Below are 21,309 nucleotides of genomic sequence, written 5' to 3'. Positions count from 1 at the left end.
AGCTGTTACTGTTTAAACGATGTTAGGACAGAAATATTTGCTTCTGTCATGACTGATGAAGTTACTAGTTAATAAAGTTTCCAGTAAAGTGATTAATCGCAGCCACAGATTGACAGTAAATATCCCGATTAGCTTCAATGCATCTGTAATAAATATGTGCAAGTTTCAGTGCTTCGTTTAAACTGTATGATACTTATACTGACCCAGGGTCAGTGTAAAATACAATCCTAGCTGTGTGAACAAAGCCTGGCTCCTTTAATCCTGCATGACAAACCTCAGGATGCAGGTTATTATTACTCTTTCCTGCTGGCACACCTGTCACACCTGAGAGTCAGCTAGAAACTTACAGTGACGTGGACATCATGCAAAGACTGCCAGACTCTGTAATACTGTAAATGATCAGTGACTCAGGTTAACACTAAACTTTAAACAGTACCTCTGTGTCTCTGTGTGTGCTGAACATCTGGAATCAGATTGAGTCAGGCTGCATCAGCTGAATCTGTTATTTGTAAATATCAATATTTTTTATTCAGGTGTGGGGATAATATGTAAGACTGCAGTGAAGCGATGTACCAGATTAATCCCTGGCCAAAGGTATCGTACTTAAATCAGACTACTGATCCAGCCACATCAGCCTTTTGTGAGGTCTGTTTAAAGTAGACTAAAAATGAATTCCAGGTTCCTGAGAGGTGGACTGAGAGCACAGAAACACATGTTCATACATACAGCTGTAGCAAGCTTACATTAATTTTAAATAGATTTGTTACTGTGATGTCTGTCTCTCTGTTAGTCCTCTGACAGACTGGTACCTGTCCAGGTGTGCTCTACCTGTGACTACTGGGACAGGCTCTGGCTCCTGTAATAGAAATTTTCTATTATTCTCATTTAAAGTATTTAAGTGCTTATGCATATGCTTAGTTGTGATACTGTTATAGACTGTTCAGTGAAAGTTTCTAAAACTAGATGAACTTACTTCAGCATCAGCAGTTTGAGAAAACAACTCCCTTTACAGGTGCTGATAAGGCCAAGGGCACAAAACAGCATAACCATTGATCCGTTAGGTTTCATAGCAAGGCGTGTGAAGTGTGGTATGATCAGTTTGTAACTTCCTCCCTCTTCCTTGGAATGCATAAAGGAGTGGGAGCACGACTTCTGTGGCAGAGCTGACATGATTGTGAACTGTGATGTTTGATGTGTGTTGTTTCTCCTGCGCGCAGTAATAAATAGCTTGATCACAGCTCTTTCTGTGTTGCAGACTTTATTTACAAACTTCCACGATACCCCCCCACCCTCCCACTGTGAACCTGAATTGAATATTCAGAAGAAAATGAATGGATAGACTGACATTTGTTTAAATACTTCTAGAAATCTGAGGTGTTGGTGTGGTAATAATATTAGAGCTGGCAATCTTTCTTACTGAATCTCTACTGTGAGTCATGTTACCTGAGATTAATTCTATGTTTACCTGACAGCCTGGACAAATGCGCTGTGTGAAGGATGTAAATCAAATCAGATCTTAACTGCTTACATTTAAGGAGCCTGGTCATATTTAATTGTAATATGAACCAATGATTTTTTGATTGCTGATTCTAAGAGAGTCTTTGTGGAAATTCTGTTTGGCTTTTTGTCATTTTAATTCTCTTTTCCATTTTCCAGAACAGTTCTCCACAGTCGCTGTCCACATGGGTCAGTGGGACCAAGAAGCGCTCTGCTAATGTGTGGACCCTGACCAGCAACATCCAGCAAGACCCAGGCAACGTTTTCTATCTCCCAGCTGGAGTTTTTTGTTTGTCTGTGACTGGAGAGTCAGATTTTTGTTGAAGCTGGAGGAACAGCCTCACACTTGCAGAGGTAAGTCAGTTTGTAGAGATCCCTCCCATCTTGACTTTTATGTGCTAGATTTCTTATCTGAAACAGTAATATTTCAGTGACTGCTGCTTAGACCACAGGTTAATACACGCTACTGATCCCTGATGGGAGAATCATCACCTCTGCCAACAAAGAAGCCTGGTGGATGTTTGTTTACAGACTGATGATGGGACATCATGCTCTACATCTTCAAAGTTTGTCTCTTGATTATTATTCATACACAGTAATGTGAATTATGCTCATATCTAGTATAACTGGACCAACCTGGTGCTCTTCATTTATGGAGGCTGTTGAGTCTGAATGTTGGATGTTGTGTATCTCTTGTTCTCTGGGCTTTGTTGTCCTCAGTCTTTTTGCAGGATCAGAAAACAAAACCAGGATGATCGTAAATGTTTCTTCTCCAGTTGGATGATGATAAGACCGTGACACAGGATGCCACCTTTAGTCTTGTGATGAAGCAAAGCTCAGGAAGAAGTGTGATTAAATGGTACCCACATGTGTGCTGCTGAGAAGGATGTACAGGGGCACCTGCAGCCAAATCCAAGCCTCCTCAGGTTAGTTGTAGTTGCAGAATGCCATAGGACTGAGACAGCTGAGGCATCAAATGTTTGATTTAACGGATGAAAAAGAGAAGTTTCTTCCCTATAATTATCACTTTTTAAAATCTTTAGCAACTTCAAGTCTGTCAGGATGCTGATGTCACAGAAACAAGAAAAGAAGCTTGACTTCAGAGTGTTGTTTACAGTTTTCTGTCATCATGATCTCCCCTGAAGTTTATCACTATTAAGCAAGCAGTAAGTCCACAGTACTATAATGATGATTCTGACTTTGGTCACGGTTGCATAATATTTTAATAATATACAATTATTTTTTGTAATTCATATTTTTTCTGTTAATCAAAAATTTACTTTGTGAAATTTGTATTTGAGAATGCAGAATGTGACAATATATTTTTGTTCAATATTTAATTTCTTTCAGTTGTAATTGTTAAATGAAAAAAATATATATATTCTAATTTAGCAAACTAATTTATCAAAAATATATATACATATATCTGTATTAGTTTTAATACATTAATTTGACACCTGTATTGAAAATACCATATTGTATTCATACAGAATCAGTATGGTATCATTGTTTGTCTGATTGCTGAAACTAAGAGCAAGTTTGATCTGTTTAAATCTAAAGTATCCAAAGTTGAGCTCTAATGTTTCTTCACCCTTGTGTGTGTGATATGTGATTTCCTACATGCTGACAGACCAGAGCGGCAGTTTGTGCTCACAGATGGTGACGGTGTGGAGAGACGGTGGTGTTTCCTCTGAAGAACTAGCAGAGTCACAAAGGGCACGAGTCCATCTCACCACCTTGACTTGCTGACTGATGCTCGTCTGCACTGCACAGAGGAAATCAACTGACCGAGGTTTGTCCAGTGACGTGTTATGAAATGTATATTTGTTTTGTGCTTACAGATATGTTTTTCTTGACAGAGGCTCTGCAGAGGTTAGACAAAGCAGAGAAAATATGTGCTTTACATTTTACTGTGATTTACTGGGACATTTGTTGCCTGATGTTTAGCAGGAATGGAGGAATGGAATCAAAGGGAGATGTTTTTGATGTTTTTGTAATGTGAGTAAATCTTCGGTATTATTTATTTGCTTGGTTATTTTAGGAGTGTTTCTGGGTGAGGGAGAGAGGAGTCATCATCCAGGTAAAGTGACGTGGATCAGTGGACACACTTGTCTCCCCTTTAAAGGAGACGATCCGAGTCATCCCTAAATGTTAGTGCTTTCAAATACACAGACATTTTTAAAGGACAAAAATGAACATCCCACTTTGACTGTAATACAATTAAATCTTTGCATGTGTGTTTTCAAACTCTCAGATGGGCAGGATGTCACTATTAGACTGTCTAACCTGCCGGAGCAGCACTGAATGACCACCACACATGAGCATGTTCCTGCAACATTCAGCAGCTTTGCTTTTGGTACGTAGAGTTACCTAACTACAGTAACTATAAACACATGCCATCCATTTCTAACGGCCTGGTTACTTCCTGTCAGTTATTTTAGAAACCATGTGGTCACCTGACCTAACACTGTTTCTTCTTCTTCCCCTTAATGTTGAAGTGTCAAACGTCAACCAGCTGGAGAGGAAACTAAACCAGTGTACTGAGATGTTTCACCAACACGTGCCAGATGCTGTTCCTTCATGGTGACATCACCAGAGACAGCCCCGCCCACCTCAGGACCTCGCCATTGATCATGATGATTATAATGATGACAGCGAGCAGAACTAAGACTGTAAAAATCCACGACCAGAATGTTTAGATGCTTTCTAATTATTAATGAATACTGAGAGCCTCTTTCTGTGTTTTGTCTGTTTTGGGTTGTTTTTTTTTTTACCTCATTTGTTACTAACAAAGTTCACCGAACTCACACAGTTTACATTCTGTATGTTTCCATCTTTACCAGCCACACTCTACCTGCATTTAGAAAACAAACCTTAGAAATCATCGTTTTTCTCTTTTGTAATTTTGTAATTCAGTGAATATACTGGGCTGCTTCATTTATTGCATCACACATTGCTTTAAGTTTTTCAGTGTCCAGTTATTTTTTACTGCTGTTTGAATTCTCTGTATGTTTAACCCTGTAGACGGTTTGATGGACTGCTTGTCTTCCTGTTTGTAACCGCCGCCTGTTTTTGACTAAAGATTTGGATTTCTGACTTTAACACAGTCTCTGCGTGTCCTCCCTTTGTGTCCTCTTCCTCTGTGAATGTGTTGCATGTGTCACAGATTCATTTTATTAACAGCTTTCCCACAGTGAGTTGCATCAGCATTCATTCACAGCACATTTCAGGATTCAGATTAATACAGTGATCTTATAGTCAGAATTATCCTGACAGACTGCCACTGTAAATTATCTTTCATCAGGTCAATTTTAAAGCTCAGTATTTCAAAGCAGGCGTTATGAAGAATCATATTGGCATTAGGACAGTAACAATATGTACTTACAAAGTTTTTTAATTATGCTAGAATATTGGAAGACAATCAACTTTTAGTGTTTTCTGCATATTAATTATACTGAAATAGAGATGGTGACCCTAACTGTACAGAAGCACACTAAACAACTGACAATCTAACAAACATTATTGGCCTGAGCCGTCATGCACAGTGAGTCTGATCCTTTGCTGTGAGAGTCTGACAAGCATGTTTCTGGTCAGTTTGGAAGAAATAACATCACAATGTTGATCTTTTTTTCAATATTCCTTCTCTTTTACAACATAAACTGTGATCAAAGCTACTTATGTTCACAGCATGTAATAATAGTGACAGTCCAGGGCATTGTGGTCTGTTGAGCTAGGGTTAGGGTTAGCAATTCAGACATATGTAATCAATCTCTTGCTGGATATAACAAACACCTAGGAATTCATATTATAATTTGATTTTCATGAAATATTCATGTTCAGTATCAGTCATTTTATATTATAACCACGTATCCACCCAGGCTCATGGTGGGGCAGGGCTCTGTCCTGGGATGCTTGAGTGAAAGGTAATGTACACCCTGACCAGGTATCCAGTCTGTCGGAGTTGTTTTCAATATTTGGTTCTAAAATATGAGTGAAAACAAAAATCCAACTAGGATTCTTGCATATGATGGATGAAGTCTGTCTTTGACTGTATTGTCCAGCTGATCCATCAAACCCCCAGCAGGTAAACCTTATCATGACATAACACAGTAACAATGTAAAAAATTAAACAGCAACAGTCTAAATGTAAAGTGCATTCTACAGTCCTCTTCAATAAATTATTTGGATGTGCAGTGAGTCATTCAGGACTGTAAAACGTGAACTACAGAACCCAGAGTCTTCATCATTAAATCTCTGGTTGCTTCATTTTTCTATCCTATATCTGATACTTTAAAGGTTTTAGTAAAGTTGCATTCTCATGGTGAGGCAAAGTGCTTTATGTGTGTGTGCGTGTGTGTCATGAACGGCTGTAAAAGCCCTTTAACTAAAGAACAAAGCGGGGTTGAGTTCGAGTTACGGCAGACTGTCGCTACTTCTAAACGGAACGCAGTCTTCCTACGGCGGACAGCTAATAACAGGAATCGGACGCGCGGTCCACCCTAGTCCACAGCAACCACCATAGCAACAGCCTAGCATGACTTTAAAATCATATTCTGTCTTCATAACTATGAAAAAAGTGAAATGATTTGTAAAGCATGAAAGTGTTACAGCTGCAGAGAGCTATGGCGGTATCTTTGGAAGCTGTTTGCATAGCTAATAATATACGATGTAACCATGGAGACAGTCAGTCACGTGAGCTAGCGGTGCATGTTTACTACAGTGAATAAGGTGATTGTGTGCACAGCGTCCACACGCTGCACAGGGTAAAGACATTACTTAAACTTTGTTTTATATTTATATATATTTGTCTTGTGTTGACCATCACCTCAGGTTCACCATTACAGTTTCAGCATAAAAATGTACACTATCTAAATATGAACACATTCAAAAAAATCATGTCTCAGAAATAAGCACAGCTGTTCATGTTTGTCACTATAGTTTTATTTGTAAGAAAATTGTGAACTTCATATTGTGTATCAAGTCAAAGAACATTTGACACGTCTGAGTCATTCCTTTGCCCTGTGAGAGCTGGAATAAATATATATCCTGACAATTACACTTGAAACAGTAGAGACAGGTAGAAATGGGATCAGATTAATCTTTGCTTAGTCAGACACGTCCTGTGTTGGCCTTAACCCAAATTTTCCTCGGGGTCAACCTTCAGGATCAATAAAGTTTTATTGAATTGAATTGAATCATATTAAATAACAAACAATAGCACGATCCGTGTGATTTTGCATCCAATTGTAGTCAAGCAGCCCAGTCTCATAAATAGGTAACAGAAATGTCTCTAATGTAGACGTGTACAGTCTAGTGTAAGCATTAAAAGATCATAAAGGAAACACTACTATTTATGTGAAACTAATTGTAATAAAAAATGAGCAGGTGCTTTACAGATTTAAAAGAAAGAATCTGAAAACAACACTTTTTTGGTCTAAGTGGTCAAAGTAGAAAACAGAACTGATGTTCAAGAACAAACCGTAGCATGCACTGATATTACACATCTCGATTGTTGTGGTGAACAGACATGTTGCTTTTAAAACCACATGCAGTATGTGATCATGACTGTCCACTGAGACCATGAACGCCACTTCGCTGAAGTCTTCTCCTTCTTCTTCTTCTTGCCATCAAAATGGAAGCAGAAAGAGCACGAGCTGCTTTGATCTACTGAAAGGAAAAAGCAGAACATATGAGCTGAAACCGTTAAGATAGAAACAATCGCTCAATGCAGCGTCTCATGTAGCTTAGCCTGTTACAACTGTTGATACAAGCTCAGTACAGTTAACACAGTGTCAGGGAACTCCAGTGTGGGAACTAGTGGCTTTAGATTTGTAGTCATTTAAATTTCATCCATTCACTCATTTAATTCAGGAGGAAGAAATGTTAGGTTGGTTCAGGCTGGTTACATGCATTTGGTCCCATGCTGTCTTTAACCAAATGACTTGGTTCACTTTATGGCTGGGCTGTATGTGGGGTTATATCATGTTATTTGGGCAGGAGTACCTGTCCTCTGTTAGACTTAGAAAGTTTCTCCATAAGCAGAGCTTCTAACTCTTATAGCTTTTAGCACATCTGTATCTGTGCAGGCTGACAGGTTTTTGGTGGCTCTTTTTACCCCACACTGGTTGTGAGTGTGTAAATAGCCCCACTAGTTCTTTTGGGTTGCAGTTAACTTGGGAGGAAGGGGTGGGTCTGCCAGGACTAGATGAATAAAAATGATCTGGGATACATAAATTTCATAATACATGCATATATCTCTATCAATTAAACCTGGCCTGAGGGCTGCCATTTTTTACATTCAGTTCTTTCTCTTAGAAATGTTGGATCTAAATAATGAATGTGTTACAGTTAAACTGACACTGGTCAGTGTAAATGGCTCATTGGGACATAGAAACCTTTAAATTAAATACCATCACCTGATATCGACTGTCAAACAATATCAAAGCTGTAAAAGCTGTTTACAGTCAGAATTTATAAAAACTATGATTGTAAATAAATTCAAACAAGTGAGCTTTTCTCTTTGTGCTGAATATCAACACTCTGACTTCTTAGATTGTAAGCTTTACATCAGCACAACCAGTTGTAGAAGCCGTCACTCCAAATGTCTTTTGATAACAAGAAAAAAATACCTTGTCAGTACACGGCCTGAAGTTCTTCTCCAAACATCTTCTGCCATCGGCTTTGTCTGCTGGTTTGAAGACAATAGACCACAAAAAGATGATTTAGTCACTTTGTCTGCATCATGCAGCTCGACTGTGTTGTGCAACGATGTTAAATAGCCGTCGTTATCCCTCTGCTGTGTCTGTAGGATTGTACTGTACAGCATCTCATTGATATGTGAGGAATGCTTATGTAACACGATAACAGACGTCTGGTCTTACATCATTAAAATATAACGGGCAGGAGATATTTAGATATTTTTATATTTATATTACATTTTATAGCTGACAGATATTACTAAATAGATAGAATTGACTAAATAGCTGGATGAACATGAAAAATATGTCCATAATCACAAATGATCATGAGAGCCAGTAGAATTAATTCAACTAGACACTCAAAAGATGTCCTTAAATGTCCTTTAAGTGGCAGAACAAATGAACAAACAGTTAATCACTTACTTGAGATGAAATCTGCTCAGCTACTTTGAAAACAGCTTCTAACTGGTTCCTCCTTTAACAGGATGACTGCTCAGGGGTAAGGCCATCATGCAGTCCAGCAACCTTTATGGTTCTGCTTTGATTCACCAGGAACTATTAGGGAAACCTTTCAGTGCCTCCTGTGAAAGACACAGGCATAAACACACAAACATTTATTAACATGTTCCACAGTCTTCCAGTTTGATTTTCTCATCCTGTGGACAACAACGTACAGAGATGCAGGTTTATTGTTAACTTTTGTAAGGTTTCTTTACTGAACATATCCAGCTGCAGCTCCACTGTGATCCTGAACTGGATAAGCACTTGAGAAAATGTGTCAATAAATGGACAAACATCAGCTTACTATATTTATCCAAACAGACGGGACCAATAATGCTTCACTGAGTTAGAGACTTTAACAGACTCTTCTATGTAAGAATGTCTCGTGCTGATGGACATGCAAACGTGACAACAAAGGTTTTTCAGACTACATGTAGCTGTCCTCTATGTCAGCTAACACATTTACATTTATGTCACACTTATTTCTGCTTTCCCATTTTTAACATTATTACTTACATTTTGATTGGATACCTTGAGTTTGTAAATGATCAGATTACATAATTGGGATACAATTCAATACAATTCATGTATCCAATTCAAGGTCGCGGGAGGATGAAGCCTATCCCAGCTGATACAGGACAAAGACAGGCTGCCAGTTATCGCAGGGCTAAGACAATACGTGTAACAGAAAATCCACTTAAATGTTTGATATTTCTAATAATAATCATAATTATGACTATTATTTGAAATATTATTTAAAGGTTTCTTTATAAATACATTTCGATTTTTTTATAACCCCTAAAATATAAACCTGATTTCAGATTCTGATCTCTGACCTCAGTGACCAGGCTGTGTCCTCACTGCAGCTCCCTCTTGGAAGTACGTCTGCTTCTTGTCTTCCCCCAGTGATGACCGCCTGCCCTTAATATCACGTACTGTACCTGAGGAACAAAAAAGGACAAACACTTGCCTACATTTAAGAAGTACATTCATACAGAGGTAATCTATGGAAACACACTAGTTCACCCTTTGGGAGGAATCAGTTCCTGTGAAACATTTCTGTAAATCAACATCGTGGAGAATGAAATGAGTTCTTCAGGTGACTCAGCAGTCCCACACTGACAAACTTCTGTGGAAGAAGAATCTGGATTTTTTTGATTTCCAATCCAGTTAAACTATTAAGGATCAAGCAACAGTGCTCATCTTTGCTCTTCTGAAATCTGTGTTAAACAACAACAAACATAAATTAGTAACAAAAATACAGCTGAGTAGAGGCTTTACAAACCACCAGCAGCCATAATGCTAAATTTTAATCTTCAAATGTTTCTGAGCCGTCTTCAACCTGCTTTTAACACATTAAAGTCCCACAGTCAATGCAGCCTGACTCAATCCTAAATGTTCAACACACACAGAGACACAGAGGTACTGTTTAAAGTTTAGTGTTAACCTGAATCACTGATCATTTACAGTATTACAGAGTCTGGCAGTCTTTGCATGATGTCCACGTCACTGTAAGTTTCTAGCTGACTCTCAGGTGTGACAGGTGTGCCAGCAGGAAAGAGTAATAAGAACCTGCATCCTGAGGTTTGTCATGCAGGATTAAAAGAGCCAGGCTTTGTTCACACAGCTAGGATTGTATTTTACACTGACCCTGGGTCAGTATAAGTATCATACAGTTTAAACGAAGCACTGAAACTTGCACATATTTATTACAGATGCATTGAAGCTAATCGGCATATTTACTGTCAATCTGTGGCTGCGATTAATCACTTTACTGGAAACTTTATTAACTAGTAACTTCATCAGTCATGACAGAAGCAAATATTTCTGTCCTAACATCGTTTAAACAGTAATAGCTTTACTACAATATAAGCTAACGTTTACACCGTAACTTTAAGCTAGCACCATAAAGACGGTAAAACACGTAATAATATCTACAAATGCATCTTAAAGCTGTTATATTAGCACTCGGTGTATTACTAACATACCACCACATTAACATTATTGACACTCGCTGACTTTTAATAGTCATTCTATAAATGCTGTCCGTTTAAATGGTCTTACCTGTAACACTGCTGTATCCACCGGATTCCAGCCAGAGTGGATTCTGGAGTCTTCCACGCTCCTGTCAGTGATCCTCCATCTGGATGGATGATAACAACCTTCTGAACAATCTAGCAGGTGGATGGCCCATATCTATGGGACTGATTTCTGCTAATAACGCCCATTGTATGGACTGATAACAGCCGAAGCGGGTGAATAAAGTCACCCGGTCGCTAGCTGTGCCATTACCCAGCATGCACCTCTCCCTCCATAAATGCAATAAACGATCCAAAAGTAATAGCCTATAATTAATTTATCTGCTGTATCTGCTGTTTCTCAGGTAGTTGTTTACATTATATAATATATTGTGTTCAGTACACGTCACTACAATGTGATTTCGGAAATATATAAATATACGAACAACAGGCTCTTCCGCGGAAATCTCATGTCATCAATAAACAACGATTAGGGAGCAGCATAGTGTTCAATAGGAGGACCCTGCACGTCAATTCTCGACGCCAGGGGGGTACCCTGCGCGTCGATAAGTGAAGCAGAGGGAGCCTGACCATGCGTCACACATTTGGCGAGTTGGGAGTGAGAACGTGTTGGATCTGCGAGCAATAAATGAAGTTACTGAAATGATACCGCCAGTAGTAGCAAATCCTCACACTATTCTGAATCAAGTCACTCCAAAAGAACAATGGTTCTCAGTGATAGACTTATCAAACGCTTTTTTCTCAGTACCTTTACACCCCGACTCACAACATCTGTTTGGCTTCACTTTTGAGGGACAGAGATACGCCTATACTAGGTTACCTCAGGGATTTCAAAACAGCCCCACTCTCTATGCTGAAGCTTTAAAGAAATCAATGATGCCCTGCCTCCTGCCAGCAGGAGGATAGTTTCTACTTTACATAGATGACATTTTAGTGACTGGCCACACAGAGGAAGGGTGTAAACAAAATACTGTGGCTGTGTTACGCCACCTGGCTGAACAAGGCCACAAAGTGTCTCTGAATAAACTCCAACTATGGAGACCTGAAGTAACATACTTAGGGCACACCCTCTCAGGTGCAGGAAGAAAACTACTAAACAAAAGAAAAGAAGCCATACAAAGTGCACCACAACCACAAACTAAGCAACAGATGATGAGTTTTCTCGGGTTATGCAACTTCTGCAGGGCATAGATTCCAGAATATGCTGCATGCGTGCAACCACTGCAAACCTAATCTATGGAAACGATCTTGCTTTAAAAGATAAAATACAGTGGACACCAGAAGCAGAAGGAGCATTTACTAAATTAAAAACCATGCTCCAAACTAACGTTGTGCTTGCATTACCAGATTATGACAAACCATTCTACCTACACGTAGACGGAACACAGGGACACATGAAAGCAGTATTGACACAATCATTTGGGGAAAAACAAAGGCCACTGGCATTCTATTCAAGCAAACTTGATTCAGTGGCCTCAGGAATGCCCACCTGTGTACAGGCATTTGCAGCAGCTGCAGAGGCAGTGCAAAAATCTGCTGACATAGTTTTAGGACACACTCTGACTGTTAGAGTACCACATGCAGTACCTTCTATACTGCTACAAGCACATTTGCCTTTTCAAAACACACGCGAGACAACTCTCCTATGTTGGCATACTGCTTTCACAGTTCCACATCAACATAGTGAGATGTGGACTTTTAAATCCTAGCACATTGTTGCCAACACCCACGGAGGGAAAAGCACATTGCTGCGTGGACAAATTAGAAGAGGAAACAAAACCACGGCTGACATTTACAGTACACCACAAGAAGGTTTCACTGACATCTTTGTTGATGGTTCAGCATCAAAAAATGCACTAGGGCGTAATTGTGTAGGATATGTAGTAACCACAACAGACACTATTGTGGAAGCAAGAGCTTTGCCACACACACATTCAGCTCAGAGTGCAGAACTGACTGCAGTAATCAGAGCATGTGAAATACATGAAGGACAGGATATTAACATCCACACAGACAGCCAGTATGTATTTGCAGCAGTTCACCACTTTGCAAAAATATGGGATAACAGAGGAATGGTGACCCCCTTTGGAAACCCAGTTGAGCATGCAGATCTACTGAAGCAACTGTTAAAAACAGTACAACTGCCACGACATTTAGCAATTTGCAAATGTTCAGCACATCAAAAGGTCATTATGCAGTATTCTATCATATGTAAACTTATATCATTAAAAGCTTATACTGACTACTAAGTACAATTTTCCATTGACACGCTCCGACCAGAAACTGTGGATGACTGCAGAGGTGCCTGACGCTCAGAATGACGAGATGGTGAGGAAGATCACCCCTCCTCACAAAGATCAGGTTCTGTGTCTGACCTCGACTGATCTGAGAAAACCTCTTCACAGAGTTAACCCACAGGAAGTCGAACAAACATCCCTGGGAGAGTGCTCAAAGAATGTGCAGACCATCACAGCCACCATCAACTAAAGCACCATCCTGTGCTAAAGAAATCCGCAGTGCCCTGCCTCAACGACTACCATACCGTTGCAATCACACACATCATGACGAAGTGCTTCGAGAGGCTCATCATGAGGCACATTAAGACCCTGGTGCCACCCACACTGGACCCACTGCAGTTCGCCTATCGCCCAAACTGGTCAACAGAATATGACATCGCCACCACCCTACTCACCCATCTGGACAATAAGGACACATATGTACAAATGCTGTTCATAGATTTAGTTCAGTATTCAATACAACCATTCCTCAGCACCTGATTGAAAAACTGGGCCTGAACACCTCCCTCTGCAACTGCATCCTGGACTTTCTGATGCAGAGACCTCAGACAGTGTGGATTGGTAACACCATCTCTAACACAACAACACTGAGCACTGGAGCCCTTCAGGGCTGTGTGCTTTCCCCACTGCTGTTCACTCTGCTTACTCACGACTTTGCCTCTCCTGGTCCCCCAACACCAGCTCCATAACTAAGAAAGCTCAACAGCGTCTCTATTTCCCGTGAAAGCTGAGAAAAGCCCATCTCCCACCATCCATTCTCAGCACCTTCTACAGAGAGACTAACGAGAGCATCCTGAGCAGCTGCGTCACTGTGTGGTACAGTAACTGCACCGTATCGGATTGCAAGACCCTACAGGGGAGAGTGCGAACAGCTGAGAAGATCATTATAGCCTTTCTTCCCTCCATCACAGACACTTTTTGCACCCGCAAAGCCACCAGCATTGTGGCAGAACCCACACACCCCTCACACACACTCTTCACCCTGCTGCCTTCTGGCAAGAGGTAGCTCTAGTTGACAATAGAAAGACCAATAAACCAAGTAAAATTGATGAACACATTTCATAGGGTGTTTTTAGATTTTACATAAAAACACTTCATGTTTGGTAGCTTCAGTTTTAACATCAATTATCCAATATATCCACCATCCCTAGACTTGTAGTCAAGACCGCCTAAACCAAGACCAAGACAATACCAAGACCAAAGGGTATCGAGACCAAGACCAAGACAGACCGAGTCAAGACCAAGACAAAGTCGAGACGAGACCAAGACCGAGACAAAAAAAGTCTTTAAACTGCAGCCAGATGCTCCTTCGTTTATGGGTGTCAGGCATATTTATGTGTTTTTGCAATGCACTTGTACAGCCCTCCTCACGGCTGTTTATTGTCTCACTCACTTACTGAGAGGACAGACGCATGCTCCACTTGACTGTCACATCTCTCACCCTCTCTGTTTCTCACATAATGATATTATCCTATATCCTCGCATGTGATTGGCCACAATATGGAGGGATTGGAGCATAGCTGATCCACTGTGTGAGAGCTGAGGAGCGAAAGGAAATTAAGTGAGGAGCCAGCTCTCGCTCAATGGGAGTCGACTCTTCTGATTCACTACAAAGCACTCTCTAAGCACAGCTGTTAGAGCTGATGTTTTTGCGCATGACACATTATCGAACGTTACATTGTGTGTCATGCATACTGTTGACTCCAAATCTCCCAACCACTATGTCGATCTGAGACAGCAAGACCGAGACAGCAAGACAAAGACAAGACCGAGAGACCGGTCTCGATACCAAGACCGGCCTCGAGACATCCAACTCTAACCATCCCTTTTCTCTACTTCTGTTCAAACAATCCCAGCATTGGCTCTTTATCTTTATCCTTTAGGCTCTTCATTCTCAGCTGTCCCTATGACCTACTCATTTCCAATCCTTTCTATTCTGGTTAATTCTAACGAAAATCTTAAAATCTTCAGCTCTGCCACCTCTAGGTTGGCTTCCTGTATTTTTGTTAGAGTCATGTCTCCAAATCAGGCATCACCGCATGCCTCATTAGGTTGTAAACCTTGATATTCACTTTAACTGCTGTCCTTCTGTCTCAAATTGCACCTGACACATGTACCTACTCCATTCTGCCTATAATGTCACTTCACCTCTCTTTTGACTTTCTTGCTCTGTATGGTTCACTTCATGTATTTAAACTAATCTACCATCACTACCTTTAATCCTGGCATCTTCACTGTCATACCTATCTTCCAAGTTGAAGAAGTTAGGCAATTATTAGACCAGGAGATAAATTGCTTGTATTGCTGAGTCTAGCCGCTCTGTTGAACAGGCACTGTTGGCATTCCTGGGCCTGGGCACTTTATATTGTTAGGTCGACCCTGCAATAATACGTACAGAAAAACCCAACAATCATATGAACCCCTATGAGCAAGCACTTTGGCGACAGTGGGAATGAAAAACTCCTTTTTAACAGGAAGGGGCAGCCATCTGCTGTGACCGGTTGGGGTGAGAGAGGGAAGACAGGATGAAAGACATCCTGTGGAAGAGAGCCAGACATTAATAACATGTGTGATTCAATGCAGAGAGGTCTATTAACACATAGTGAGTGAGGAAGGTGACTTAAGAAGAAATACTCAATGCATCATGGGAATCCCCCAGCAGCCTACACCTATTGCAGCATAACTAAGGGAGGATTCAGGGTCACCTGATCCAGCCCTAACTATATGCTTTAGCAAAAAGGAATGATTTAAGCCTACCTGTCTGGAATAACCCTGACATATTACAAAACAATAATATAATTAATTTTCCAGAATGGAGTTGTAAAGGAATTAAATACTTAGAACATATACAGGTCCTTCTCAAAAAATTAGCATATTGTGATAAAGTTCATTATTTCCTGTAATGTACTGATAAACATTAGAATTTCATATATTTTAGATTCATTACACACAACTGAAGTAGTTCAAGCCTTTCATTGTTTTAATATTGATGATTTTGGCATACATAACTCATGAAAACCCAAAATTCCTATCTCAAAAAATTAGCATATCATGAAAAGGTTCTCTAAACGAGCTATTAACCTAACCATCTGAATCAGCGAATTAACTCTAAACACCTGCAAAAGATTCCTGAGGCTTTTAAAAACTCCCAGCCTCATTCATTACTCAAAACCGCAATCATGGGTAAGACTGCCGACCTGACTGCTGTCCAGAAGGCCATCATTGACGCCCTCAAGCAAGAGGGTAAGACACAGAAAGAAATTTCTGAACGAATAGGCTGTTCCCAGAGTGCTGTATCAAGGCACCTCAGTGGGAAGTCTGTGGGAAGGAAAAAGTGTGGCAGAAAACGCTGCACAACGAGAAGAGGTGACCGGACCCTGAGGAAGATTGTGGAGAAGAACCGATTCCAGACCTTGGGGGACCTGCGGAAGAAGTGGACAGAGTCTGGAGTAGAAACCCAAGATGGCGCGGCCACGTCCAGACGCCTTCCTGACCGCTCCGCTCCGACTATCCACTTTTCTTGTTTTTTACTTATTTTTTGCACTGGTTTACATTCCAAAATCCTCTAGTCTTATAGTATACGACGGCAGATCACTTGTAAGCATCGGTGACAAGGTTGCACATCTAATCTTGGACACTTTTAAACCTGACCCATCCTGGCCGCCAGAGATTCTACGCGGCGCGGAGAACAACAAAGGACGGGCCGCTCATCCGAGGCGTAGAACAAAGAAGCGCCGGGGGAAACGCGCTGGCATTAGGAACAGACTGAGACAGCAGGCGCATCGCGCACCACTGCCCAGTATCCTACTGGCCAACGTACAATCCATGGAGAACAAGCTCGATGACCTAAGAGCAAGAGTCACCTTCCAACGTGACATGAGGGACTGCAACATTCTGTGCTTCACGGAGACATGGCTGACCCCCACCGTGCCGGACCAGGCCGTAACTCCGTCGGATTCATTCTTTGTGCTCCGCGCGGACAGAACAGCAGAGTCGAACAAAACCAAAGGTGGAGGAGTGTGCTTCATGGTAAACAGAAAGTGGTGTGATGCCAGGAGCATTTCTACTCTTTCCAGCAGCTGCTCGCCACATCTGGAATTCCTGAGCATTAAGTGCCGCCCTTTCTATCTGCCCCGTGAGTTCACCTCGGTCATCGCCACGGTGGTCTACATCCCACCCCAAGCGGACACAGGTATGGCTTTGTCTGAACTACATGATGTGCTGAGTTCGCTTCAAAACAAGGATCCGGGCGCAGCCCTCATTGTAGCAGGAGACTTTAATAAAGCGAACCTCAGACAAGTCATGCCAAACTTTTACCAGCATGTCTCGTGTCCAACGAGGGGGGATCGAATTTTGGATCACTGCTACACGCCATACAAGCAGGGCTACAAAGCTGTCTCACACCCGGCTTTTGGGAAGTCTGACCACAACGCCATCTTCCTCATTCCCCAGTATAAACAAAACATACGGAGGGAAGAAGTAACCACGAGGGAGGTGAAACGGTGGTCTGCCCAATCAGAAGCTACGCTACAGGACGCACTCGACGAAGTCGACTGGGACATGTTCAGAGCATGCGCAGTCGACATCAACGAGTTTACGGAAGTAGCAGTATGCTTCGTCAATATGCTAGCGGAGGAGATTATCCCCACTGCGAGAGTCACCACATTCCCAAACCAGAAACCGTGGATGGACAGATCGATCCGCGCTGCAGTAAACGCCAGGACCGCCACCTACAACGCGGGTCTCGCCACTGGCGATATGAGCGCCTACAAAGCGGCCTCATACGGCGTGCGGCGCGCGGTGAGAGATGCTAAACGCCAGTACCGGGAGCGTGTGGAGTCCCGCTTCCTCCAGGGCGACACACGGAGTATGTGGCACGGACTACGCACCATTACGGACTACAAACCCAGGGACACTGCGCCGATCAACGCCGACTCTGCATTCACCAATGAGCTGAACCAGTTCTACGCCCGTTTCGAGGTTAGCCAGGCGGCTAATGCCATCTACCGCCTGACTACCGAGGACAGTGACGTCATCAGCGAGAGACCGGTGACCAGCATCGCGGAGCATGACGTCCGAGCGGCATTGAGGAGAGTGAACACAAGGAAAGCGGCGGGGCCAGACGGCATCACCGGCCGTCTGCTGCGCTGCTGTGCTGACCAGCTAGCAGGTGTGTTCACTTACATCTTCAACGAGTCCCTGGCGAAGTTTGTGGTCCCCACATGCTTCAAAAGATCCACCATCATCCCGGTGCCCAAGAACAGCAAACCCTCATCCCTGAACGATTACCGGCCAGTTGCGCTGACCTCGGTAGTAATGAAGGTGTTTGAGAGGCTGCTGAAGAACATCATCTCCTCCTCCATCCCAGACACCACAGATCCGCTCCAGTTCGCCTACCGACCCAACAGATCCACTGAGGACGCCATCGCCCACGTCCTGCACACCACCCTCAGCCACGTGGACAAGAAACGGGGTAACTATGTGAGAATGCTGTTTGTTGATTACAGTTCAGCGTTTAACACAATAGTGCCCAGCAGACTGTTCACAAAGCTGAGGGATCTGGGACTCAACAGCCGTCTGTGTGCGTGGGTGTTGGACTTCCTCACTGGCAGAACTCAGGTGGTGAGGGTGGGTAGGTGTGTCTCCGACAGCATCACCATCAACACAGGAGCACCACAGGGGTGTGTCCTCTCGCCACTGCTCTACTCCCTCTACACTTCAGACTGTGTGGCCACCCACGGCTCCAACACCATTGTGAAGTTTGCTGACGACACAGTGGTGTTGGGTGCCATCTCCAACAGCGATGAGGCGGCCTACATGGACGAAGTGAAGAATCTGGCATCGTGGTGCCAGGACAACCACCTTCAGCTGAACGTCGGCAAGACCAAGGAGCTGGTGGTGGACTTCAGAAGGAGTCAGCACAGAGACTACAAGCTCATTATCATTAATGGAGCTCCAGTAGAGAGGGTGCAGTCCTTTAAGTATCTTGGCGTCCACATCTCCTCAGACCTGACATGGGCTGCCCACATTCAGGCCCAGACCAAAAAGGCTAGGCAGCGCCTGTATCACCTACGACAACTGAGGAAGTTCAGGGTCTCTCCAAAGATCCTCAGGATCTTCTATACAGGCGCTGTGGAGAGCATCCTCACACAGAACATGACATCGTGGTTTGGAAACAGCTGTGTGAAGGACCAAAAAGCTCTCCAGAGAGTGATCCGTACAGCAGAACGCTGCTGCAGGATTGCTCTCCCCCCGCTTCAGGACACCTACACCAGGAGATGCCGGACTAGAGCAACGCAGATACTGAAGGACCCGTCCCATCCTGGCAACAAACTGTTCCAACTTCTACAATCTGGTAGAAGGTTCCGCATCATCCGGGCAAGGACAGAGAGACTCAAGAGGAGCTTCTATCCTCAAGCCATCCGGGCCCTAAACCAACCCCCCCCCCCCCCCCCCCCACCATTCTGTCCATTCTGTAAAATAGTCAGATGTCTATTCATATTAATGTACAGAATTCACCTGCTTGCTGCTACTACTGCACATTCACCCAATGTATATACTATATATATATATATTTATAATGTTATTCCTCTACCCCCCCCCCCCCCTTTTTTTTTTTTTTTTTGCACATGTTGAGGAGTGTGTCAGGATACATTTCACTGTGTGTTATACTTGTATAACTATGCATGTGACAAATAAAGAACCTTGAACCTTGAACCTTGAAACATCCAGAGCCACCGTGTACAGGCGTGTGCAGGAAATGGGCTACAGGTGCCGCATTCCCCAGGTCAAGCCACTTTTGAACCAGAAACAGCGGCAGAAGCGCCTGACCTGGGCTACATTGAAGCAGCACTGGACTGTTGCTCAGTGGTCCAAAGTACTTTTTTCAGATGAAAGCAACTTTTGCATGTCATTCGGAAATCAAGGTGCCAGAGTCTGGAGGAAGACTGGGGAGAGGGAAATGCCAAAATGCCTGAAGTCCAGTGTCAAGTACCCACAGTCAGTGATGGTCTGGGGTGCCATGTCAGCTGCTGGTGTTGGTCCACTGTGTTTTATCAAGGGCAGGGTCAGTGCAGCTAGCTATCAGGAGATTTTGGAGCACTTCATGCTTCCATCTGCTGAAAAGCTTTATGGAGATGAAGATTTCATTTTTCAGCACGACCTGGCACCTGCTCACAGTGCCAAAACCACTGGTAAATGGTTTACTGACCATGGTATTACTGTGCTCAATTGGCCTGCCAACTCTCCTGACCTGAACCCCATAGAGAATCTGTGGGATATTGTGAAGAGAAAGTTGAGAGACGCAAGACCCAACACTCTGGATGAGCTTAAGGCCGCTATCGAAGCATCCTGGGCCTCCATAACACCTCAGCAGTGCCACAGGCTGATTGCCTCCATGCCACGCCGCATTGAAGCAGTCATTTCTGCAAAAGGATTCCCGACCAAGTATTGAGTGCATAACTGAACATAATTATTTGAAGGTTGACTTTTTTTGTATTAAAAACACTTTTCTTTTATTGGTTGGATGAAATATACTAATTTTTTGAGATAGGAATTTTGGGTTTTCATGAGTTATGTATCAATATTAAAACAATGAAAGGCTTGAACTACTTCAGTTGTGTGTAATGAATCTAAAATATATGAAAGTCTAATGTTTATCAGTACATTACAGGAAATAATGAATTTTATCACAATATGCAAATTTTTTGAGAAGGACCTGTATTAGAGGGAACAGAATTTATTCCATTTGACAGACTAGTTACACAATATGGGATCAACAAGAAAAGATTTTTAGAATATCAACAAATTAAATCCATATTAAAAAAGAGATTTTACCTCAGTCAAGCTGAATTACAAACACCACCAAGTGCGGTACACTTTCGTACTCTTAAATCCCCCAAATTATTATCTAAAATATACAGAACACTTTCTAAAATAGATGAATCAATATCCCTTCCTATTGCAAAGTGGGAAGCAGATTTATCAGTAAGCTTAGACCAAAACTTCTGGTCTCAGGTATGCTTAAAAACCTTTAAATTGATTAAAAATCCCAGTCTGCAATTAATACAAAACAAATTACTACATAGAGTGCACTATACTGGTCATCAGATGGGCTTTACATCTTCCAACAACTGCTCACACTGTCAAGGCAGTACACCAGACAATTACATCCACGCTCTTTGGTTCTGTCCACCAGTGCAGAAGTTTTGGCGCAAGATATGTGAAGACTTATCAAAGTGTCTGAAATGTAACATTCCAGCCTCCCCTTTAGTGTGC

At 42.3% G+C, this 21,309-nt stretch overlaps 1 long non-coding RNA gene across 2 annotated transcripts; it reads right to left on the bottom strand.

Moving 5' to 3' along the window:
- Nucleotides 1-7,105: 7,105 nt before the first annotated feature.
- On the bottom strand, nt 7,106-10,985 carry LOC134624691 (uncharacterized). Of its 2 annotated transcripts, none has more exons than XR_010093609.1 (5): nt 10,761-10,985; nt 9,533-9,637; nt 8,619-8,776; nt 8,127-8,185; nt 7,106-7,161 (listed from the first exon to the last, which is right to left on the bottom strand). It is a non-coding gene; the product is annotated as an uncharacterized LOC134624691 (long non-coding RNA). The 2 variants fall into 2 exon arrangements; XR_010093610.1 differs by having other exon boundaries at nt 8,127-8,182.
- Between the last annotated feature and the right edge of the window lie 10,324 nt (nt 10,986-21,309).

The sequence above is a fragment of the Pelmatolapia mariae genome, linkage group LG3_W, assembly GCF_036321145.2.
Source record: "Pelmatolapia mariae isolate MD_Pm_ZW linkage group LG3_W, Pm_UMD_F_2, whole genome shotgun sequence".
In the NCBI taxonomy this organism is placed as follows: domain Eukaryota; kingdom Metazoa; phylum Chordata; class Actinopteri; order Cichliformes; family Cichlidae; genus Pelmatolapia; species Pelmatolapia mariae.
This window is presented reverse-complemented; position numbering and strand designations above follow the sequence as displayed.